The 26,505-nt window shown below is 43.0% G+C and overlaps 1 protein-coding gene across 1 annotated transcript in view; it reads right to left on the bottom strand.

Annotated features, from left to right (window-relative positions):
* DCAF8 (DDB1 and CUL4 associated factor 8) overlaps positions 1-26,505 on the bottom strand; it is a 1,751,511-nt gene that overhangs the window by 1,671,507 nt on the left and 53,499 nt on the right. The gene's annotated exons all lie outside the window — the stretch shown is intronic.

Raw genomic sequence — 26,505 nt, 5'->3', positions numbered from 1 at the left:
TTTGGGAAGAGAGGGAAGAATAGTTACCTGAGAAGCCCCTCAGCCTGGCCTGCCTCCTGAGAGGGTACATCCTGTAACAGTAAAGTTTCTGCCTGAGACTCCATAGAAACTCCTGGCAAAACCTCTGGCTCCACTGAGCCACCTAAAGAACCGACGTCCGGGACTGCCGGTTCATCAACCCTTTGTCCTTGCGCTTCTTTTTATAATTGCAACGCTTCCCAAACACTAATCTGGCACAGTCTAACCTCCTCTTAATAGTGCGTTTGTTAAACCTAGCACAAGAGCGGCAACCAACAACGTCGTGCTCAGGCCCTAAACAAGGTATACACAATGTATGGTAATCCCTATGAGGTATTTGTTTTCCACAAAATACAGTTATTCACTGACATCCGGTTAAATACTGAGGCAAGAAAAAAAAATGTTCAACTCTGATTCGGTCTGAAACTAAACTGCTTCTGCATCGGACCACGCGGATATGACGGTCATGCGCATTAGTACCCTACGCATTGACGCCAGTCTAATAGGACTGCAGCAATGGAAAACGAAGAACATCCAGAAAGCTATAATAGATAAAAAGAAAAACCTGCAAATTACAAGGAAAGAGATGAGAATTTCCTCAATGGAGCAATTATCTAAAAATTCTGGAAGTCGTGCTGAACTGATGGTTGGGATTGGGTGAGGCAGACAGAATAGCCCACTACAGTGGGGACTACGTGAATGGGCAAGAGGCATATTGCCTGTATGAAGAGCATGCACTACACAATTGGGAATGAAGCACGTGGGAGCACACATCATCTCCTGCCTAGAAAGACTGTTCAAATCAGTTGGTTTCCTACAAGGAGGGTTGGTGAAGGGGCATCCACGGGGCAAGAACATGGCCCGTTAACTATTCTTGCCTCTCACCTTCATAGGAATGTGCAGGTCAATCAGACATACAAAATGGTAATGTCAATTTGGGGACTCCTGGCTGCAGCCAGTGGAGGAACAAATAAGTTGAAATGACACATCAAGGAAGCACATAGGCAAGGACTGCAAAAGAAAAAGAATTAAATGCCTAGAATTAAGTGAGATTCTTAGAGACATGAATTAGAAGAGGGCTCGAAGACTTGAAAAGGGAGGTGCGAGGTTAAAAAGTACTCATACCTGGCAAAACAGCACTGCTTTGACAAAGAGGTACAGCTTAATAAAACATCAGTTGTGCTACATCATCACTTTAAAATCAAGGGTATTTAAAACTACAAAACAAATATGGTAGTCCACAGAAAAATAAGAATGCCACAAAACAAACTGTAGCACTAAAAACACCACCAGAAACACTGCAATGAACTCTACTAACCACAGGTGTTGCAATGGGGGCAGCATGTGCCCCCATATTCACAAATATTGTGATGGCACACTGGGAAGCTGAATTCATCTTTAACAGCTTTCAACTATCTTGTGCCTTATACACCCGCTTCCTGGATGATATTTTCCTTGTCTGGATAGACACCTGAGATGAACTAGAAGCATTTTTACATTATTTATGTAACACTACGGAATTTTTAAAATTTAGTTCAAAAGTTAATACGGACAAGATTACCTATTTGGATGTATGGTTTAAGGATATTTCACAAGCTTGCTCTATTGCTACAACATATAGGAAAATTACTTTTTCAATTATGTATTTACTTTACGATAGCTGGCATCCTATGTGACGAAAGCAGTAGTTAAAAGGACAGATGGTCCATTTAGCATATGATCATAGAGTTCAATACATTTCTTACAGAAACTGAGATATTGATAGACATACTCCTTACGGGAGATATTCCATAAAGTTTTTTATGTGATACAAGATATGATGTACGAAATGCAAGAATGTTTTTTTATGTCCCTATTTTAAATAAAGAAATGAGAAATGAACAAATTTCCGTTATAAGTAAGACAAATAAGTCAAATAGTAAAGAAACACAAAAATCTTGTATAATAGCTTATTCTTTGGATACCAAACCAATAGGAGAATGCCTAGTTAGGAAGTTGAACATTTTTTAAAATGGGCAGTTCATTATTTGAAAAGATAGTATATAGGAGGGATACTTCCTTTAGAGATTTATACAACAGATAACTTTAAACATAATAAAAGATTGGGAATGTTTAAATGTGGGATCTGTACACAGTGTAAAGTATAAAAATAGCAGTTTTACAATAAGAAAAAAGATGTATGAAATTAATAAGCATTTTAACTGGTACACTTAGCCGTTTGTGAATTGTGTCCTGCACACTATGTGGGAAAGACTAGTAGGAAATTAAAAATGCGAATGTATGAGCATTTTTTGGATATTAAAAACAAAACTTTAAATGCATTATATAGGCATGTGCAACAGTTCATGAAATCACCACTTTTAAGTTTTTGGTCATTGATCAAGTGTTAAAAAGATGCCTTGGATTATTATAGAGATGAGCATTTAAGCAAGCAAGAATTAGAATGGCAACTTAGATCAAATGCCACTAGTCATCTGCGGATGAATGATTCCGTGTCCAATAATTAATTCGACTTTAAAGTTAAAAGTACTTGAATGCTTAATTTATCATAAATATCAATGTGTTAGTAGAGTAGCATTTTTATTGGTTATTAAACATGCAATAGAAGTTTTTAAGTATTTAAATGTTTTTAAATATACTGTCAGTTCTGATGAGGTTTCTACAATAGTAATGAAAGTGCTCAACTGTGGTTAATAAAGGAAGAATTCATTTCTGTGTTCCTGGTGTCTTTTTCTGTGCTACAGTTTGAGCTGTGGTATTTAAAAATACACAATTTGTGACAAGTCAAGTGCTCTACAGTTCCTATGAGTATATTCTGCCTAGGATAGCGAGAGAAAGCAGGGAATGATGCAGTGTTGGACAGGGGGTCGACCCGTCAGCCAGTGTAAGATTTACTCAGTGGACAGTAGTGACAATGGGACCATCAGTCCTAAAGTTACGTTAAAAAGACCTCTTCGATATTAGATTCATAGCTGTCCTGACCACTTTAGAGTTAAGAAAAATGCATTCAAGTCTCTCTTGGCCTTGAGAAATACTTTCAGAAGTAGCTGTAAGGGTAGAAAGGCAAAAGATAAATCTTGAGATCACAGGAGACAGGAAATTCCTCCCTGTTGAAGACAGAGAGGGAAATCATGGTGCCTGCATACTGCCCTTTGGAGCAAACATATCCAGAAGGCAAGGTTCCAACTGACCCTCAGGATAACCAACTCAAACCACTGCATCCACACATTTGAAAACACAAGCGAGTGCTGTGACGCCCCAGCAATGGCTCAGTAATCAAAGAGCGCCAATCCTCACCACTGGCAAAAGTGGGGAATGTACACACTGGAAGTATGAAAAGGACACACACAGTAAAGTGCAATTTCCCTTAAGAGCACACAGAGATCAGTCAGTCTGGGGATTGTTTCTCCCTCGTTCTCCAGATCCTCAATAAGACTCCCCACTGGCACAGCTGTACAGCTGAGTCCTTAGCTAGGGTTCTAAGCCAAGTCCTCCAACACGCTCTCTGTCCAACTAGTGCTTCTTGTCCCTGCCCAAGTAGCCGACACACACTCTTGCAGATTTGTTTTACACACATGCACACACCTGGGAAAGGTTGGCACAGGTTTACTGCCTATGCCCCCTTCTGCCCAGACTATAAAGGTAGTTACCACTGATTCCAGAACTGCTTATCAGCTACTTTAAGGTCCTCAGCAAAGGGTGGCCAATCCTACTGTGTAATGTTACTATTAATCCAAATGTTAGTTTGGCCAAGTGTCAGGCTATTAGGAGTGGCCTGTACAGTGTCACCAAATAGATATGCAAGTACACTAAGAGCTTAAATACGTTTCACAAATATCAGCAACAAACAGCAACAAAGATAGGTTTAAATATATTTAATAACAAAAGAACATGACAATACTCAGTAAAACACAGTTACTTCAGAGTTCAAAATCACAGGAAATATTTAAAAACATTGCAGGACAGTCTCAAACAGAAGAAACGTATAAGGTATACTTTTACTATATTCCTACCTAAATCTCAAAGAGGTACTATACCCTAAAAACATACTTACAGAACAACAAGCAAAGACAAAATACAAAATGGCCTCTCTCTCACTGAGAGTTCTTAACTCATTACATCCAAGTGATGCCTCCAGGTGCATATGCAGTTAACTCCTACCGACTCCTCTAGGCATCAAATATTGCTTGATCATATCTGCATCAATAATTCCCAAACCCTACTTATGTACAAGATTTTAAAAAGATTTCATCTTAAAGCTTATACAATGGCAAACTCAACTGCATTAATATTTGACCTCTAGTGCAGGTAAATAGATTTGATATTCCTTTATACAGATATTATTTTCACATTTTTCTAAATATCCCAACAACCAAGTAACAGAGACAGAACTCATTTGCCTCATATGAAAGCTCTCAGTAAGACAAATAAAATGCTACCTGTAGAATGTGTGTAACTTGAGTGGTTGAGGAGATAATGCAAATTGTTTATAAAATATTACAAATGTAATAATTACCATGTTTACTATGACTTCTAAAATTCCATTTAAGACCTAGAACCCAAAAAACACTACCACTGTAAAAAACAGTTTGTGCTGAAGAGTTTGCCATTTATACTTCTTTCATAATCCCTACGGTTCCAGAGATATGAATATTTGTTTGAAATGTGAGGACATAAATTGACTGTCAAAAGACTCAGGCTCCGCCCACTGGAAGTTACAGTGCAGACTTCCTGAGCTCCACTGGAGTGAATAAGTTAAATTAATATCAAATATTACTGGGGTTGGTTAGCTTGAATGACATCACTTTTTGTTAGTTCCCAAGCTAAACCCCCGTTGTCAGAAAAAATAAGTTATGTACTCACCATAACGTTCCATGCGAGTTGTTCCATCTCGCCTTCGTTCATCACTGATGGGTTCGGAGCTGCTCCTCGGCTCCAACACAGCCGACTAGCAAGCTCAAAGTTCTCCAGTAGCTCGAGACCCCACCCCTTATCCCATAATGCACTGAAGGAATTACCTCAGATCTTGTTTGCTGCGTACCACATAATAGTACAATAATTATTCTGCCTAGAAATGAATACACATTGAAAAACCGGGATGAAGACAGCTTCCAGGTCAACTGTCAGCCAGGAGGGGGAAGGAGGGAGGGACGCGAGAATGAAGGCGAGATGGAACAACTCACATGGAACATTATGGTGAGTACATAACTTCTTTATGTTAAGTTGTTCAATCTCACCATTCATTCATCACTGACTGGTAGCATCCCTAGAACCCTGATCTTGGGTGGCTCACAGAAGTACACTCTTCAGAACCGTAGAACCAAATGAAGCCCCGTCTCTGGAGGCCTTATCCACTTTGTAATGAGTTATAAAAAAGTGTGAGGTTTAGACCAGGTGGCTACTGCACAGATGTTATCCAAAGGCAATTTGGCTTGAAAGGCTGACTAGGTAGAAACTGCTCTGGTTGAATGAGCCTTTACCTTACTAGACAATGGCATATTATGACAAGCATATGCATAGGTGATGCAATTCGACAGCCACTTAGACAGGGTTGTTTTAGCAACTGGTTTACCTTTCCTGGTCTCAGAAAAAGACACAAAGAACTGATCCGATTTCCTAATGTCTTTGGTTCTGTCCAAATAAAATCTAAGTCGTCTATGAACATCGAGTTTATGCAACATAAATTCCAATGTGTTGGTATGATTAGGGAAGAAAATGGGCAACTCAAGGACTTGATTAATGTTAACCTCAGAACATACTTTGGGTAGAAAGGATGGATTAGTTCTGAGAGATACTCTGTCAGTATGGTAGACCATGTAAGGGGGCTTGAAGGAAAGGGCTTGGAGCTCTGACACTTTACGGGCTGAAGTGATGGCTACTAAGAAGATAGTTTTCCATGGCAAGAATTTTAGTTCACGAGATGATGCAGACTCAAAAGGAGGAAGAATGATACGTGATAACAAAATTCAAATTCCAGGGGGAATAAAGCATCCTCACTGGAGGCCTTATGTGAAAGAAACCTTTTAGAAAAGCCTTAGACAATTGGTGAGTCATAATATTCAAACCATCAATTCCTAGGTGAAATTAGATATAGCAGCTAACTGTACTCGTACCGTAGCTGCCGCTGCTCCTTTGTTGAAGACTTCTGTCAAGAATTGTAAGATAGAAGACAATGGCGCTTGATAAGGGTCAATGCTGTGGGAAGAAGCCCAAATGGAAAATCTCTTCCACTTACTATGATGCAATTTTCTGGTGAAAGGTTTGTGGGAAGCCAACAAAATCGGACTAGTGTCATGGGAAAGATTATAGAGCCTGGCTATGCGGGGAATTGGAGCAGCCAAGCAGTTAGCTTCAGTGTCTGCAATGACGGGTGAAGATCTCCTGACGGATGTGTCAAGTCCGGAACTGGGTCCAGGATCCATGGATCTTCCAGAATGATGATGATAAAGAAACTGGAACCAAATCTGCCAAGGCCAATGAGGAGCTATGAGGATGATTGTCCGTCCCAACGACTTTGCTTTCTGTAAGAATTTTGGATATCAGGGGAATTGGTGGAAATGCATAGAGGAGACCCGGGGGCCAATCGTGGACAAGAGCATCCCTCGGGGAGTGACCTGGCGTGGGTTTTAGGGCAAAACAGCTTCTGCATTTGTTGTTGATGTGACTGGCGAAGAGGTCGCAGGAAGGCTGGCCCCATTTGTGGAAGATCCTGTCCGCAATCTCATTTGAGGGACCATTCATGGGGCAACAACATTGCTCTGCTCAGTCTGTCCGCTATTACGTTGGATTTGCTCGGGATGTGAGCTGCCAACAGAAAACGCTTGGATGACAGTGCCCACTGCCATACTCTGAGGACTTCTCGGCAAAGGGGAGAAGACTTGGTCCTGCCTTGTTTGTTCAGATACCACACCCCTGACATGTCTGTCTGTACTGCAATTGTCCCTACAGGAAGAGTCCTGAAAGTATTGCAATGCTAGAAGTACTGCTCTCCTCTCCAGGACATTGACATGCAGATGTGATTCTTGATCTGTCCATGTGCCTTGGGCAGTCTTTCCCTGAAACAGCCCCCCATCCCATCAGGGAAGCATCCGTGGTCACAGTGGCAACTGGAGGGGGAAGCATGAAAGGACGTCCTATTGTGACATGAAGAGATGTCAACCACCACTGAAGATCCTTCTTGCAGGAATTTATCAGGATCATGTGACTCATTGGAAGTTCTTGGTAAGACCATTGCATGAATAGAAGCCATTGAGGGATTCTCATATGCATCCTTGCTAAGGGGATTGCTATAACAGCTGCCACAATCAATCCTAGAACTTTCAATACCTCTGCTGTTGGTGCTCTGTTCTTTGAGATTAGGGACATGATGTGTTGGCAAAGAACAGAGATTCTTTCTGGCAGAAGGTGGAGAGTGGTGGTTGACATGTCTAGTTCTGTCCCTATAAAAACGATATGCTGCGATGGCAACAAGGCAGACTTTTCCAAGTTGACTGTAATGACTAGCTGATCGCAGAGTGCCAGAGTGGCCTCTCACGCTTGAAGAAGTTGATGCCTGGTGGTGGAGGTAAGGAGCCAATAGTCTAGATACGGAAACACCTGGAATCCTAGACGCCTCAGGTGAGCCGTGACTACTGCCATGCACTTGGTGAACACTCTGGGGGCTGTAGTGAGACCAAAGGGCACAGCTCGGAATTGATAATGATTGGCTCCCAGCCGGAAACGCAGGTGATCTCTGGATGGTCTGGCCATCTTTATGTGGTAGTACGCATCCTTGAGATCGATCAAGCACATCCAATTGTCCTTCCCCAACAAGGGGAGTATGGACTGTAGCGTGACCATTCGGAACTTCTCTTTTCTCACAAATTGGTCGAGTCTGCCGAGATCCAAAATGGGTCTCCAGTCCCCCGTTTTCTTTGGAACCAAAAAGAACCTTGAATAAGTTCCGAATACTGTCTGGTCTGCTGGGACTGGCTGGATAACTCTTTCTAGCAATCAGCGTACCTCTATTGCTGCTTGTCCCAAGTGACTGGATGGAACGTCCGGGATTTTTTTTGACAGGAAGAGGCTGGGTGGAGAATGGTATTAAATATCCTCTGGAAATGATACTTCGTACAAAACTGTCATTTGTTATATTTAGCCAGGCTTTGGGGTACAAAGAAAAGCGACCCAGACTGCCTCCAGAGTAGGACAGCCAGGCCCACCTTCAGGAGCGCTGGTAGGATTGACCAGAGAAGTGATCTCTGTCACCCTGGTGTTGCAGACCCCCTCTGCCACGAGGGCGGCGTCTTCCACTGAAACCCCCTCCTCTGCATCGAATGCACCTCGACTCCGATGAGAAGGAGTCTATGGCTCCTATGGAGCCACAATCTCCTCCCGCACCGAAGACGTGGGCTCCGAGCCAGAGGTAGGAGCCGAGCTCATCAGAGCAGAGGCCCTGGGTATCATTGAAAAACTCATCAGCTTAAATGTTAACCCATACATCACAAGATGGGTTGCAAACTGGCTGAGTGACAGAACCCACAGGGTCAGAGTTGCTGGCTCCATGTCAGACTCAAAGCCTGTCACAAGTGGTGTCCCACAGGGCTCAGTCCTGGGCCCACTCTTGTTTGGCATCTACTTTCCGGGTACAAGCAAACACAGGAGGGTTATGGCTGACAAAGTTTGCAGATGACTGCAAACTGGGCGCCATAGTAGAAAACACATCTGACACACATATCCTTCAGAAGGGTCTCACAGAAACGGATAACTGGTGCCAGAGCCACGGCCTAAAGTTAAATGCCAAAAAATGCATAGTCATACCCTTCGGAAAAACAAGGTTACCCCTAGCTACCAAATAGGTGGCAATCCACTGAGCACAGAAGAAGTTATTAGGGACCTGGGGACCCAGGTTGATAGTAGTCTGTCATCCGACACCCATGTAGCTAAAGTAGTTAGGAAGTCCTTCTACATTGCCCACCTTATCATGAAGGGATTCTCATCTAGATCAAGGAGGTCATAGTCTCCTTTACTCATCACTCATCAGACCAATGATTGAGTACAATGCCCCATTCGGAATGTATCTGACCCGACACTTGCAGCAGCTGGAGAGGCCACAAAAGTTCCTCACCAAAAGGATAAAGGGTCTCAAAAATCTGTCCTATGCTGCCCGACTGAAAGAACTCCAGCTCTATTCAGTAAACGCTTGCTCAGAGGTGACCTTTGCCTAACATACAAGGCCATGTCAAACCCAGATTTGATGAATATGCTTCACCTCAAAAATCTAGATCCATCAGAGCCACAAGGGCGGAGACTTAAACCTCGACACGGCTATTAATAGGGCGTGCTGGAGGATAGATTCATCACCCAAAGACTCCCTATGCTGTGGAACAAAATCCCGGTACATGTGAGGCAGAGCACCTCGCTGGCCTTGTTCAAGAGAAATCTTGACCAATGGATGGGAGATCGCAGATATACCCCAGGAATTACCTCAGTGTCACTGCTCGACAGAGGCACAGCAAAATAATGGGTATAGTTCCCCATACTAAAGGGGTGGCGTAAGCCAAAACAATGGGCTAGGCTTATAAATGCCCTCGGGCAGATAGCCTAGTATGAACCTATGAACCTATAAGAGTCTCGGCACCGACAAGTCTGTGTGGCTATCCTCCCCGGACCGGACTATGTCAGCTCCTAGAGTCCCCGGTCAGTGCCGAGAACGTCCGAGCAGATGGAGCTGACGACACTGGAGCAGGTGTCGTCTCCAAGGGATCCACAATCATCAGGTCGGCCTCCTCCGGCTCCAAAGGTCCAATATGGCTCAGAGGAGAAGCAGACAATTCAAAGGTAGTGGTCTTCAGCTCCGATGGTTGTGTCTGAGCCAACAGCAATTTAACTAGGCCTGGTGCCTTTAAAAGTTTCTGAACCAGCCGGTCCATATCCAGATCAGATAGGCTGACAGAGGACCTGGAAGAGTGGACAGATGGAGGTGATTGGAGCAATATGGAAGGTTTTTCGTCAACCGGTTCCAAAGCAGTGTCCTGGTTCCGAAAAGAGCAGACTGTCGGCTCCAAGGGCAGTGGAGCCAAAGTCACCACACTCTCTGACCGCCTTCCTTTCTTGGATCTAGAATCAGTGGAAGACCTAAAAGATTTAGATGATTTACTGGCTCCATCCTGGTAAGACAATGCCTCAGAAAAGGGGTGTTTAATTCAATTTCCTCTTCCTTTCAGCTAACACTCTTGTGGACAAGGAATGACATATGCTGCAAGACTCTTGCAAATGTACCTCACCCAAGCAGTAAACACACTGCACATGGGCATATGTGACTGACATTTTCTGTCCGCAGTCTGGGCACTTTTTAAACCCAGACGTTGGATGCTTGTCCTTCTCTTCAGACATTACACAACTCAAGCACACTGATTAACTAAGAGCTGTTTTAAACTAAGTAACTCACACATACACACAGCCCAAAAGGGGCACTAACAACTAAATAACTACAAACAGTAATAAGAGATCCAAAAAAATCACTGACTAATGACTAATCCTAAGGCCAAAAGGCCGAAGGCATGATAGAAATACTGAGGAAAGGGGTAAAAACACAGAAGAGACTACTACTTACTATCTAGTATATCTGCTAGTAAGAACAGAACAAGGGTATATAAAAGGAAAAAATATAACTTGCTGAAAGTTGAAAAACTCCCAATAAAGTCTCAAGCCAAGCTGGAAACCAAGAGATCTGTGCCGCGGCAAACTAGATCTGAGGTAATTCCAGCAGTGCATTATGGGATAAGAGGTGGGGTCTCTAGCTACTGGAGAACTTTGAGCTTGCTAGTCAGCCGTGTCGGAGCAGAGGATCGGCTCCGAATCCATCAGTGATGAATGAACGGCGAGATTGAACAACTTCACATCTACCAACATTTTAGCTTCTCCGTGTGAAAAATACATCTCTCTCAGAACTTCTGCTGGAAGACAAAATAAAACACTTGCAAAAACAATGCAGAAGGCACCCTAGTTCTAGACATCTTGTCTCCTTGTTGCATTGAAACTAACATTTATAGCACAATCATAAAACAATTTAATTTCAACTATTTTCTTGATGTTTTGCAAGTTAAACCTCAATGTTCTAGTTCCCACTGTTAAAAAAATATATATATATTTACACATGTACAATAGTCTATATACATTTCTGCTCTAATCCAGCAGGGCACACACTGTGTTCACACATCCAGGTTCAGCACTGTACAAACCCTATTCAAACACACATCAGCAATTTAATAAACACAACATACATTTCTAATACAACAAGACAAGCATATGAATCATGTTGATATTCACAAATGACATATGATTATTTACAAATTCCAGACAGCTGTGCTGGCAGTATCTCCTTCTGTCACACTTCTATATAAATCATATTAATATTGACAAATGACAATTATTTACAAAATACCAGCTAGCTGGGCTGGTAGTTTTTCCCTTTGTCACAACTCCAACTCTAGTAAATCAAACAAATGAGGGCTGTACTAACTTGTATAAAAACACAGTTCAACACAAATCTAATAAAGGCAATTCTAAATCTGTGGTCGACCCGCCTTCCCACAAAGCAAATATAAATTGTGTGAGTTTGTGCGGGGGTCCACCCCCCCGCATCCCAACACGGAGGAGTGCTCCCCTTACATTCCTAGCTTAAACATACAAATTTCACTGTAACATAACTGCACAGCAAGTTTAACAATCTAGTTAACACTGCATGCGTCATCATATGACTATCACATGTACTGAATCGGACTTCAACTGAACTTTTTAGACACGCTGAGATGGGCCAGCCTGCAACCAGCTGCCACCTATGGCTCAGTACCTGTGACCTTCTCAGGAAGTCTGGCAAACTTTATTCAACTGCCGCCTGCACAGTGATCTTGGGAAGCAAAGCTCCATCCCACATGCTCGCAGCTACTTCACTTCACTGCTGAATCCTATGACATTGTTGAACAGCAGCTGACAGATTACTGTGCAAAGCTCAAAACAGCCAAAGTGAACCATCTTTATGTTTACACAAAAATATTTTTCCCCTGGTGATCACCACCCTGTGTACTTAGGATTTTTACACAAATGACATGGCTCCCTGAAGCTCAAACAGAAGTGTCTGTTTTATTTATCTACTTAATTCTTCATATGATAAACTGGCAAATGTTCTACTCCAAACACCTTTTATTTGTCAAACACTACACTACTATTCAGCTGCAAGGTCACAAGCAAAAATCAATACACATACAGTGAGAGTTGGTAGTTTTGTAAACAAAGCAGACAAAAATTATACAATGTAAAATACTCAGTACAAGCTGACATTTTAATACATTTAAATGCAAAAAATAAAACAGCCATACAAATAAAGGACTAAATAAGATAGTATGTAAAGTACTTACATTTTACCTTTCAAAAAAATGTTAAGAAAAACACACACACACACACACACACACACACACAGAATAGTTAGGAAATGCAAATTTAAGCAACCAAAGATGTCTCTTGGCTATGGTCAGCTATTACCTGCATCATAAATATGAACTAAAACGGTTCCACTTGAAACCATTGAATGTTCAGAACATCGAAGTACTGATCATCGAAACTAGAACATCGAAGGTTCAAAGTGGAAGTGTCAGGCAAGTAAAAATGTAAAATTTTGGATGTGTATGCAGGGCAGCAAGGTGCCCTGCATTGTGTGTGTGTGTGTGTGTGTGTGTGTGTGTGTGTGTGTGTGTCTCATCTGCGTTTTGGCATTGCAGGTAGGGTAGGGAAATCTCCCGTTTAGCACTACCGCATATAGCGGTAAACTGGAGATTTCCCTTACCACACTGTAGTGCGATCTGAGTTGGAATATTAAAGTAGGGAGGATGAGGGGGCGCAGGGGGGCAAAGCCCCCCTGCATAAAATGCTTTTGTAAGTTTATTTCTTTTGTGTGGTTCACTTTCAACCTTCGATGTTCTGAACATCGAAGTTCTGGTCTCGATGATCAGAACGTCGATGTTCTGAACATTCGACGGTTTCAAGTGGAACCACTAAAACATGCAGTACTATTAAACTTAAACCATTTTTACCACGTTTTCCATACACAACACATAGGTTCATAGGTAAACACTAGGCCCCTTTTGGGCCACTAAACCTAGCCAAATTCTCTTTGTGCTCAGAATGACCCATCCATTTGGTTACAGATTGACCTTGCCCTTCTCATAGTCAGTAATTACACATTACCCAATGAGAATAACTGGGATCAGACCACAGATAAATTTGAGGGGACCCACACCGGCTAAAGCATTAGGAGCTACCTCTGTCCATTAGTAGTACTGGGGCAGTCCTGGGGTAAATTTTCTGTTTCCCATCCACAGAGCCAACTTGCGCTTGAAAATGGACAGGGATGAAGATGGGGAGCCTGTTCCTCAGTACTGGTATCCTCTGCAAAATACACCCCCCCCCTAAAAAAAAAACATTCTACTGATTATACAGAAGATTTTTAGATCCTTAGACAAGAGTATTTCTAACGGTATTTGACTTGCTGATGAGCAGTATATCTATCAGGAATGGGCCAGAGGATGTCTTCTATGCCAAACACAGGTGACCTCTAACAGTCTGCAGGATAAAAAGAAACGTGACAGGGCTTTTGAATCAGTCAATGGGACTGACTCAAAAGGACATGTTTAGGCCTTGTATGCTTTTAGCAAGGTATCTCTGTGGGTGTTTTGTTGCATGTGTCTGGACAGATACATACCAAATGGAACATTATATTCAATCACTAGCCTAATGAGGGCTGAGTAAAGGGGGGTAATGACATCCTCAGATCTCGACACAATCTCTATGATATGACAGATAAAGTAATTCTGTGTTAAGTCTATCCATGGCTTCACAAAGAAGGCTGGTTAGACTTATAGGTTCATACTAGGCTATCTGCCTTAGGGCATTTATAAGCCTAGCCAGAATGTGTTTGGCTTTCGCCACCCATTTTAAATTTATTTTGCTATGCCCTTTTTCGAGGTTAGTATACTGTGCCTCTGTCCAACAGTGACACAGAAGTAATACCCGGGGTAAACCTACGATCTCCCATCCACTCATCAAGATTCCTCTTGAAGAGAGTCAATGAGGGACTCTGCCTAACCTGGACTGGGATTTTATTCCAGAGTGAAGGGAGCCTCTGGGTTATGAATCTGTCCCTCCAGCATGTCCTATTTATTTCAGTGCTGAGGTTCAAGTCTCTCGAGCGCGTAGCTCGATGGGATTTGGATTTTCTGAGGTGCAGCATGTCCATTAATTCCAGGTTGGACATGGCTTTATACGTCAGGCACAGATCACCTCTGAACAGGCGGTATGCCACTGAGTACAGCTGGAGTTTCTTTAACCGGGCAGCATATGGCATCTGTTTGAGCCCTTTGATCCTCTTGGTGAGGTACTTTTGGGGTCTTTCCAGTTGCTGCAGGTGTCTGGTAAGGTACATCCCAAAAGGGGCATTGTACTCAATTATGGGTCTGATGAGGGATGAGTAAAGAGGCACGATGACCTCCCTGATCTAGATGTGAATCCCTTCATGATTAGGTGGGCTATATAAAATGTTTTTCTAACCACTTTGGCCACGTGGTTGTCAAATGAGAGATTGCTATCAACTTGGGTCCCCAGGTCCCTAATTACTTCTTCTGTACTTAATGGATTACCACCTATGTGGTAATTTGTGGGCACTTTGTTTTGCCAAAGGGGATGACTATACACTTTTGGCATTTAGCTTGAGGCCATGGCTCTGGCACCAGTTGTCTGTTTCTATGAGGCCCTTTTGGAGGATGCTTGTGTCGGCTGGAGAGTCGATTATGGCGCCCAGTTTGCAGTAATCTGCGAACTTGGTCAGCCACAGTCCTTCCGTGTTGGCCTGTACCTCCGAGAAATATATACCGAACAAGAGAGGTCCCAGGACTGAGCCTTGTGGGACACCACTTGTAACTGGTTTGGAGTCTGACATGGCTCCAGCAATTCTAACCATGTGGGTTCTGTCCTTGAGCCAGTTTGCAATCCATCTAGTGACATAGGGGTTTATATTTAAGCTGGTGAGCTTATCTATAATGCCCGAGTGGGGTATTGTATCGAAGGCTTTTGCGAGGTCCAGGTAGGCTGTGTGGACCACCTTCCCCTCATCAATGGCCTTGGTGACTGTTTCAAAGAAATCAACCAGGTTTAAGAGGCAGGATCTGCCCTTAAAGCCGAACTGGGTAGGATCCAGTGTCTGTAGGTCCCCAATATCTTTATTTATGAGGTCCATGATGATCCTTTCCATAGCTTTGCAGACCAAACTAGTCGGGCTTATGGGGCAATAGTTTCCAGGATCCATTGAGGCACCACCTTTATGGAGAGGGACCACTGTTGCTGTACGCCACTCTTTGGGCACATATCCTGTAGTAAGGCTGAGATTGAACAGTAGTTTTCTGTTTGGGTTTAGCTCTTCTTGGAGTTCATGTAGGACGCAGACCGGGACATCGTCTGGTCCCATTGATGCTGTGTTTTTTGCTTTGGAGAGGCGGCTCTTACCTGAGCATCTGAGATGTCAGGGGCAGCACTCTGCTGGGATAGATATTTGCCCTTTGGTGGGGGGGGGAGAAGTTTGCGCTGAACCGGTCAGCTAGGATGTTGGCAATGTCTGTGGGTTCGGTGTATTTTTTGTCATTTTGGACCAATTCTGAGCATATCTGGGAATTACCACCCAGGTTCCTAACATAACTAAAGAAAGCCTTGTGATTATCCTTAGTGTCCTGTGCAATTTTTCTCTCGAAGCTGGCCTTAGACAATTTTATGAGTGCCCGTAGTTTTTTGCTAATAATTATCAGTGATGCCTTCCCTTTTTGGGATTTTGCTCTATCATTTAGTAGCTTCCTCCTTCTATTGTATAGTTTGTTTATGGCTGGGGTCCACCAGACAGGACGTCTGCCTTTGGAGGACTGGGTCTTGGTTTTATCTGGGATCGCATGATCCATGCATTCCTGAAGGTGTTCATAGAATGCGTTTATAAAGGATTCTGCGGTCTGGGCCGTATTTTCCACAGGCCCGGGGGCTTTGAAGGATTCCACCTCGGTTTTGAGGAGTGTGAAATTTGCTTTAGAGAAGTTTTTCACTGTGATTTTCTGGGCAGGGGGTGGGGTCGGGATGTGAATATCCAGTGAGATTAGTTTATGGCCTGATCTTACCTGTGAGGGATACACTTCTGGTCTGGAGCAGAGTGTCCCCATGTTGGTGATGATCAGGTCCAGTATGTTTTCCCCTCTTGTGGGAGTGGTAACAAGTTGTTCCATAGCATTTGAGTTTATAAATTCTAGGAACCTTTGGGCTAGGGTGTTGGAGCTAGAGTAATGCTCCCAGTCTATGTTTGGGTAGTTGAAGTCGCCCAATATAATGGTGTTTGGAGAGACCTTCATATTTTCCAGTGTTCTCAGGAAGGCCGAGTGGGGTTCCTGGGTTTGGGAGGGTGATCTGTAGCAGGCTATAAACTGGAAGGCAGTTTTACCCACTGTTAGTTGCACATGGATATCTCTGATGCTTCGTGCTTTGCCAAAAACCTGGAGGTGTGGGTATCTTTGATGAATATCGATACTCCCGTCCTTTTGTGGTTCGGTCCAAGTTTTGGGACCGAAAAGCATGGTATGAGGTATAACCTGGTAGTGCTGGGGTGCTCTCGGGAGCCCTGAACCAGGTTTCTGTTACTGCACAGATATCGATGTTTTCCATGCTAAGGAGAGTTTCGAGTGCGTGCATCTTGAGGTTTAGACTTCTGGCATTTAGTAGCATTACTCTTAGTTTCTTATCCCTTGTGATACCTATGGAGGTGGATTTGTCTTTTGAGCCTTGCCTAAAAAAGGCACTATGGGGGTAGCAAGAGCCTTTGCCAATATCCGAAAGCCCAGGGGTGACAGGTGCAAGCTGTCCCTAGCGAAGCATCGTGGCTTGTCGAGCACATCATCCCAAGCTGACAGGCATTGGATCCCCTTTGAATGACACCAGTACTTAAGCCAATTGTTGAAATTGATCTTGTCTTCATATTGTGGCATCATTCTTGGTGAGGGTAAGATGCTACTCAAGGTCAGGGTTCATACCGGCCTGGGCTACATGCTCAGAGAGCTCCTCTATGTCTCCTTTCATGTAGTCCAGGGAGGCACGTCTCAGGTCATTTACACCAGCATGGACAATGACGGAGTCATATTTGTACTTGCCTTGGAGTGACCTGAGGGCTTGTGTTATGTGGCGGATCCTAGCGCCAGACAGGCTGCTCACCGTGACCCTCTCCTTGTTCAGCCTGATGAGCGGGACGTCAATGTGCCTGACGATAGAGTCACCTATTACAAGTGTATCAGGTGTGTTGTTTAGTCTTAAGGGCTGTGACTGTTCGGCACACTGGCTTTGTGAGATATGTGTTGCACGTGTTTTGTTTTGGGGTAGCGGTTGCTTGGGTGTCTGCTTTGGAGGTCTCTGCTGCTTAAGCAGATCTTTATTTAGAGACTCCAAGTATGTTTTTGTGTGATTATGTGTTTGGTTTGCTGTCGTGGTAGGTCTATGTGAGACTGGAATTGTAGTGAGTGTGGTTTCCTTCTCCTCCTGACTGGTTATGCCAGTACTGAGTTGAGAGCTTAGCCTCCAGTTTGGCTATATGGTTGCATCTTTCACATGTGTTGGAATTTGTTGGGAAGAGGAGAGGGTTGTCTGTGTACATGAGGCAGTTGTAACATTGCCTCAAGATTCCCAGATTCACCAGCTGGACCGGAGAGGAGATTGACAACTGACCTTTGGACATGCTAGAATAATATTGGGAATTCCTTTATAATTGAAAACAAGGGCCAGTGGGGAGTGAGGGTGTAGTGCTTTTAATTTTTAGTGCTGACTTATATAATTGCTTTAGTGAGCAAGTGCCAGGTAACTTAAGTGCAATGTGTTACAGGTAACAAATGCAAAAACGACAAACAGTAACTTTCTTTCAGGTGAAACAAGGAAATAAGTACAGTAAGCAATGCAGATATCACTAGTGATCCACAGAAGCGCTGAAAAGCCGCGTATTAGGTGGAATTAGCAATCCAGGGAAATAACAAGCAAACAAACAACAAGCATATAAACAAAGCTAGATTCAGCAGGCCTGGATCTAGTCTATGCTACAGCAAACAAGGTGTACCAATTTCAGTAAGATACAGTTCAAATATTCAGGCACTATAAACCTTTAACCAGAAATTCCCAGCTCAGAAGGGCAGAGTCCAGCCTCTTCTCCCACAAGAGTGCAGACCACGAACCTTCTTAATGTAAAATAACTGGCCTGAAGCCCAAGTGCTTAAACCAGAACTAATACACTTTAAGAATAACAGACACTGGGCTCTCAATCAGCAGTTCCCAACTTAGAAGGATGAAAGCTACCTGTCCTGCCACCACAGTGCATGCCACAAACCTTCCTAATGTAAAACAACTGGTCTGAAGCCCAAGTGCTTAATCTAAAAGACTTAGAATGATAGCTACACTTTAATCAAGTTACTACCAAGCAGTAATAAATACAATTGAATACTTTAGAGAATGCCTGGATTAGTGCTCAAATTACACAAACAAAGCAAGATCCAGCAGGCCCAAATCCAGTCTATGCCACAGCAAACAAGGCACACCAACTTCAGTAAGAAGCAGTTCAGATATGCATGCACTATAAGCCTTTAACCAGAAATTCCCAGCTCAGAAGGGCAGAGTCCAGCCTCTCCTCCCACAAGAGTGCAGACCACGAACCCTCTTAATGTAAAATAACTGGCCTGAAAGCCCAAGTGCTTAAACCAGAATTAATACACTTTTAGAATAACAGACACTGAGCCCTCAATCAGCAGTTCCCAACCTAGAAGGATGTAAGCTACCTGTTCTGCCACTACAGTACAGACCACAAACCCTCTCAGTGCAAAACAACTGGTCCGAAGCCCAAGTGTTTAAACCAAAAGGCTTAGAATGAGTTACACCGAGCAGTAATAAATACAACTGAGTACTTTTAAGATGATGCAAAAGTAAAATAAAGTAGGTAGAAACACAAGCACAGTAAAAGCAGATGAATTTTTTTTTTCTGAACAAGTGCTGAGATCAAAGAAACAGATTTGAGTGCTGAAACTAGAAAACTGGCTAGTTATAAGAAAAAAAAAACTAAGCTAGAAGGCTTCCCTCCAACACAGAAGGGCTTGGGGGCTCAGAAGCCTATAAATAGTATGTACCACTTAACAGGAAAGGCAGGAAACAAGCTTAATTTTTTTTTTTTTTTCTGTTTCCCAGATGCTCTCTTTGTACACAGTAGGAGTGCCTGAAATCAGAATATGATCTCACTGCACTCAGTTGAGTGAGCAAATGAGATGGGCCCAGGAGGAGTATCCAAACACAAATTTACAAGAGGAGCGGGCAGTTTCAAGGCCACTGAAGAGCAGAGTCAAAACTTCCAGTTCAGTTAATATTCCTGCAACACAGTTAAAATCAATTTAAATACTGTATTTTTTTTAAAAAAAGTGCAGATAAAGGTACTTAAATTCTCTTATACGTCCAGTTGAATACAGCTAGATTTGTAATTGCCCAAGTCTGTAGAAGGTCCTCCCTTATGTAGGAAAATGACTGCAGCTGTTCTCCATTCGCTTGTTACAAAACATGAATAGAGATTGAGACTGAACAGTGCAAGTAATGTGTCTACATCATGTTTCATGCTATTTAAGATGCATCCAAGGATATTGCCAGGACCCACTGATGCGCTATATTTAGCTTTTGATGGCACTTTTAGGATTTGATCTTTTGTGACAGCTGGGAGTGAGCCAGTTTCAGGTACGGTCTATATTATATCCTCGAACACTTAAAAAAGTGAACGCTGATTGATCAAACTTATTTTTGCGAAACTGCAAAATATGGAAGCAGCAGAAACTCAAATTTTTTCCTAGGGAAAGAATTCTGTTGTTCGTTTCTGTTGCTTCGGTATTTTCAGTGTTATGGTGGAAAGTTACCGGTCGGATTCAGGTAAGTGTGCGATTGTGTGGATGTGAGTGTTAGGGTGAGTTAGGGCACGGGTTAGGCGTGTGTGCGATTGAGTGGACATGAGGGTTAGGGCGGATTTAAGTGAGTTAGGGATAGGGAGCGGGTGAGTGTGCGATAGTGACAGACCTTAGGGTTAGGGTTTGGGTTAAGGTAAGTGGGTAGTTAGTGGTGTGTGCATAGTTTAGTGTAGGGTTAGTTATCAGATTTTAGGTGTATGTGTGTGGATTTCTGTTTGTTTGGTGTGCTTGTGTTGTGTGTATGTGTTTTGGATCAGCGATTTTTTTTCCCTGGGAAAAAAAAAAAAAAATCGCTGATCTGACAGTTCGAGATTGTAAGCTTTCGCTTAAATTAGGTCGATCAATCAGCGTTCGCTTTTTTAAGCGTTCGATGATATAATATAGACCCTTTCACGTATATCTTTTTTTTTTTAAACAAAAAACATCTTTATTAAATTATCACTTATGACATAGGCAACTACAAGTTTATTTAAATGAAAACAAACCATATCGACAAAATCCCATCTGCAAACATTTTACATCACAAACCATACTGACAATACTAGTTGCAAACATTATACACCACTTACAATCGACCCAGTCATTGTCAGTCAAACAATACATAGCTCATTCAGGTCCTGCCTTCTTTTAAACCTCATTCCTTCACTGTATGTATTGCTCCACAATTGCCATTGTTCCTATGTAACTTGCTCCAACCCTTTTTTAAAGATCCCAATGCCCATTGTTTTATCACGGTTACTATATTCCCTACCTGTATGTATTGCTCCACAGTTGCCTTTGTTCCTATGTAACTTGCTCCAACCCTTAAGATCCCAATTCCCGTTGTTTTACCACGGTTACTATATTTCCTACCTGTATGTATTGCTCCACAGTTGCCTTTGTTCCTATGTAACTTGCTCCAACCCTTTTTTAAAGATCCCAATTCCCGTTGTTTTATCACGGTTACTATATTCCCTACCTGTATGTATTGCTCCACAGTTGCCATTGTTCCTATGTAACTTGCTCCAACCCTTAGATCCCAATTCCCGTTGTTTTATCATGGTTACTATATTCCCTACCTGTATGTATTGCTGCACAGTTGCCTTTGTTCCCATGTAACTTGCTCCAACCCTTAAGATCCCAATTCCCGTTGTTTTACCACAGTTACTATATTCCCTACCTGTATGTATTGCTGCACAGTTGCCTTTGTTCCCATGTAACTTGCTCTAACCCTCAAGATCCCAATTCCCGTTGTTTTATCACGGTTACTATATTCCCTACTCGTAGTAAAACTGGTTCAGACTTTCATTTCTATTTTCTAGTAATTGTTTTTTGGCGGCCACCATAAGGCCTTACTACGTCTAAGCAGTTCTGATTCTGTACCGTAGCTCAGAAAAATCATTTCCCTAGTTTTAACAATTTGCACATTCAGTATCTCTGACAGAGTAGTCTGCAGGGAATCCATAGTCCGCCAACTCATTACACTCCTAGAAAAAAAATGATTCCAATTACCACAAAGTCCCAAAATAAAATTATCTACGTAAACATTTCCAAGCAAAAATCCTAAATCATCTAGATTTTGTTGCATATTTGGGAGACATACATATTGTTTGTGAATTGCTTATCCAATCTAGCTTCCCAATCCTTTCTAACCTCCTCGGATTCTTATAGTCATCATGCAATATATTATATGCTCTGCTAATTAATTATTCCTTTTTCTAATGGCAGCTTCTGTTCTAAATTCTACTAAAAACTTTATCAGTGCTGGTCCTTCATTTAAGACCTCTTTCTACTTGCCTATACTCCGATATCAATCCTTGATAGGGAAGGCAATCTCAATTTCAGGTATATCTTAAGCGACAGAGAAGAGAGAGGTAAAGTTAAAGCAAAACTTATCGGCCAGTAGAATGACTATATCTTCAGCCTCAGTGTAAGTAACATTGTTCACAATCAGCTCAGCACATGGCTGTGTTGTGTTTTAAGCGTACGAACATAATTAAAAAATGCCTTGTGATTGTCTTTGGCTTGGGTATTTATTTTAGCCTCAAACTTGGCTTTGGTGGATTTTATTAAGCTCCTACGTTTTTTTTTATTTCAATGACAGAATCTCTAACATTCTGTAATTTACTCTTTGTCACAATTGTTGTTTATTATAAAGCTTGTTGATATTAGGGTTCCACCATGAGGGTTTGCCCTGTAGTTGTTACTACAAGGTACAGCTGCATCTAAGCAGCTGTCCACATGCTGGTATAGTACGGTGGTGTACATTTCTGAGTACTCCACAGAGTTAACAGGGTTTGGTAGGGATTTGAAGCTTGCCAATTTATCATTTAGGATTAAGTAGTAGGGATCTCTGACTTCAATTTTAATTCTGAAAGAGACTGCTTTATGTTCAAACCTAATAAGTGATGAAGATAAGCAAGGGATGGTGCAAGATGCTCAGATTACTGTTATTCCCCCTAGTCGGTACTTTGTCAATACAAATGCCCTGGAACAAATTAGTCAAAAGTTCAGGATTCTCTGCGCTTCTGCAAAAGTGGTGGTGGTGTAGGTTTCGCAGTCTACAGTTGGACAGTTTAAATCACCTAGGAAAATGGTATTGGGTTTAATACAGAGTGATTCCAGTTCCTGTAGAAACCAATTGGCATAATTGCCTCCCATGCACAAGGTTCAATTCTGACCTCAGACCAATGCCTGGAGTTTGCATGTTCTCCCCATGTCTCTATGGGGTTTCTCCCACACCCAAAAGACATGGTGAGTGTTTCCATCTCAAACTCACCAATGAATTGAGCTGTGGGCAACAGCACAGACTTTACACTGTGCCCTATACGGGAAGAGTTGTACAGACCAACCGCTGTGGGCATCTACTGTGGTGTTCAGTATCCTCAAGATAGGAGAACACGGAACACAGACTGTACATCATGGCCTCAAGATAACAGAACACAGACTGCGCACTGTGGCAGGGCTAGCCACGCGACTGTAAAATATGGCTCTAGGTGATTTGGTCATGTTGACCAATATCACCAAAATGGGCATGGGTAGTTACCGGTGATAAGTGGGTTGAGGACCCGGCCTACTCTGCCCTACAGGGACCCCTGCTAATGGTGGGAGGGGTATATGTGCCCCTACTGGCCAATGTTTGCCCGCCATAAAGCCCATCAGCCCTGGATCAATAAACTGTTGGCTGGTGTCTAGTTGCCCAGCCTAGGTTACCTGAAAGCTGGACATAAAACCAACCAACCAAACATGAATTGAGAATTGCTATGCTTAATGTAGGCTCACCGACAGCAGTTGGGAAGTGGATGACATGAGGATACAGAGGAGGATGGACATCCTATGTATCCAACAGTCGAGGTGGAAGGGCAGTGCAGCAAAGCCACTTGGCTTGGGATCCAGACTTTACTACTCAGGTGGGGGACAAGCTAGAAATGTTGTAAGAATTGTGGTGAGAGAAAGGCTTCAAAGGGTAGTGAGGGATATCATCAGAATTAATGACAGACTCATGGCAATCAGACTCGAGTGTAATGACAGGGCAGTATTCATAATCTCAGCCTATGCCCCACAGCAGGGTTGTGATAGTGAGGAAGAGAGTGCATTCAGACAGCAGTTGCAAGGCCTACTAGATAAAGCAGGACAACATGAATTGTGCTGATAATGGGTGACCTGAAAGCACATATCCGGACAGACAGAACAGGATACAAGGACTGTCTGCGTTCACATGGGTGGGACAACAGGAATAAAGGAGAAACCATTCTAAACGTCTTTCTTGATAGTAGCCAACACATAGCTCAGAAAGAGAGACAGTCACAAGATCATATACAAGAGTAGCCAACATGAAACTCGGGTAGACTTTCTCCTAATAAGGAAAAGGCACTGGGGCAGAATCCATGATTGCAAAGTCATTCCCAGTGAAACAGTCAGTCCACACCATAAACCACTAGTTGCTCCAAGCAGTAGTCAGAGAAGGCTCTAAGGTCAACAGAGACCAGGCCTGAAGACCTGGAAGTTGACTGGAGAGAAAGTACAACAGTTCAAGGAATTACTCAGGGCTTTAGCACCCCATGAAGAGGAGGAAATAGGTGGAGTTGAACAAGAATGGCAGCGCCTAAAAACAGCATGCGTTAGGACTACAGAAAAGTTATATGGTTGAGCCAGGAAAGCTGGTGGTGGAATGCAGAAGTTCAGGAAGGCATCAAAAGAAAAAGGAAGTGCAGGAAGTAGTTGGCTAACAAAGAAGCTGCAACAGCAAAGAATAGGGCATCGGAGGTACTCTTGCCAACTTCTGGAAAGTGTCTCAGTAAGTGGCACAAAGAAATTTTATCAGGTTGCAAAAACAGAAAGATAAAGAAGGTAGTCAGACACCCTTCATAAGGGAAGCCAGCAACAACCTGCTCACCAGTCCACAGGACATCAATGGCAGATGGAGTATTTCCAGCAGCTTATAAAGGAAGAAAATCCCATAGAAGCTGTACCACCCCAGAAAAGTACAGTTGTGTACCTACCATAAATGAAGTTAAAGTGTATTCACTGTTGCAGTCATTATTCTTGGGTTATCCTGCTGGCAGGCTTCCCTCAATCGGCCAGAATTCCAAAGTCTAGGTCCGGCGTCGGTTGCTGTCGCCTCTTCCCTGACGTCAGTGCACCAGGGGTATAAAAGATGCAGCAGACGCCATTTTCTTCAGTTTTTCTTGCCCCAGATGTCAGGTGCCCCCAAACTGGTAGGCTGAAAAATATGCCAATAAAAATGCATGCACAAAAATAACATTTCCTTCATCTACAAGCAAATACACCAAATAGGTTGTATAGGATAGAGAAGTGCAGACAAGTCCCAGCAAAGAGAAGGGGGATGGTGGGTGGGTAACCTGGACTGCAACAGTGAATACACTCGAACATCTACATTTATGGTAGTTACACAACTGTACTATGTTCATCGTGTTTCACTGTTGGAGTCATTACTCTTGGATTGAATCCCAAAGCTGAGGATGGGTGGCTGGGCTAAATAGGATTAGGAGGGGCTAAATACGATTAGGAGAGGCTATGAGGCCCTGCAGAACTGCAGTGGCAAAGCCTGCTCTGGACTTAGAATAAAGAGGTAAGTGGTAGTGCTTTGTGAAAGTGTGCACTGAACTCCAAGTTGCAGCCTCCACGATATCTTTGGTTGGTACTCCTCTGAGGAAGGCTGCTGAAGTGGCTGCTGCTCTGGTGGAATGAGGCCTAATGCCCTTAGGCACTGACTTGCCATGTTGAAAATAGCAGAAACGGATGCAATGGCCTATCGATTTAGAAATAGTCTGTTTTGAGATCGCCTTTCCTTGTGATCCTGCAGCATATGACACTAAAAGTTGCTCAGTCTTTCTGCAAGCTTTAATTCTGTCCAAGTAGAAGCGTAACTGCCTGTGTATGTCCAAAGAATGCAAAATTTGCTCACCCTTGTTCTGTGGATTTGGATAAAAGGTAGGCAAGTGAATGGTTTGGTTGAGGGCCACACTGGACACCACCTTAGGCATAAATGTAGGGTTTGTCCTCCGAGAAACCCTGTCTGGATGAAAAATGATAAAAGGTTCCACAGCCATGGGTGCTTGTAACTCCGAGACTCGCCTTGCAGAGGTTATTGCTAGGAGCAGAGCTGTTTTCCAGGATAAGAATTTTATATCTGCTGTTGATGCTGGCTCGAAAGGAGGCAGTGTGAGTTTTTCCAAAACATAATTGAGGTCCCAGGCCAGAATTGGTGCTCTCCTTGGAGGCCTAATGTTTTTGGCCCCTCTGAGGTACTGCCTTATTAAAGGATGAGAAAAGATAGGTGGTTCCGTATTGTAATGGGCTGAAATGGCAGAGGCATGAATCTTAATTGATGAGAAAGAAAGGCCTTTGTTCAGCATCTCAGTTAGATATTGTAAAATCTGAGGGTATTTGGTACACACGTGTCAATGCCTTGTTCCTGGTTCCAAGCACAGAATCTCTTCCATTTTTCTGCATAAGATTTTCTGGTACTGGGCCTCCTGGCCTCCAAGATAACATCCATAACAGCTTTTGAAAGAGGAGTGTTCTGAATGGCTACATTATCCGCCATGCTGCCAGATTTAAGATCCTGAGTTGGCTGTGCAGGATCCGATTGTTTTGTTGGGTCAGCAAGTGAGAAGTTTGAGGCAATATCCATGCTGGACCTTGAGACAAGCTCTTTAGGACTGGGTACCAGTGCTGGCATGGCCAGTCTGGTGCAATCAGTATAATTTTTGGCTTCTCTTGTCTGACCCTTTAGAGGACCCTGGGAAGGAGAGGCAGCGGAGGAAAGGCATATACTGTTAGATTTTTCCAGCTGAAGGATAGGGCGTCCACTTTCCATGCTTGCTTGTGATAAATCCTTGTGCAAAATCTCTGCAACTGGCAGTTGTGAGGGAGGCAAATAGATCTATGTCTGGGCATCCCCATTTCCTTATCATGCTGAAGACTTGTGGATCCAGTTTCCATTCGTGGGGAC

This window comes from Protopterus annectens, chromosome 17.part0 (assembly GCF_019279795.1).
Source record: "Protopterus annectens isolate FY-2018-M chromosome 17.part0, PAN1.0, whole genome shotgun sequence".
Classification (NCBI taxonomy): domain Eukaryota; kingdom Metazoa; phylum Chordata; order Ceratodontiformes; family Protopteridae; genus Protopterus; species Protopterus annectens.
Note: the sequence above shows the minus strand (reverse complement) of the source record. Positions and strands in the feature narration are given on the sequence as shown.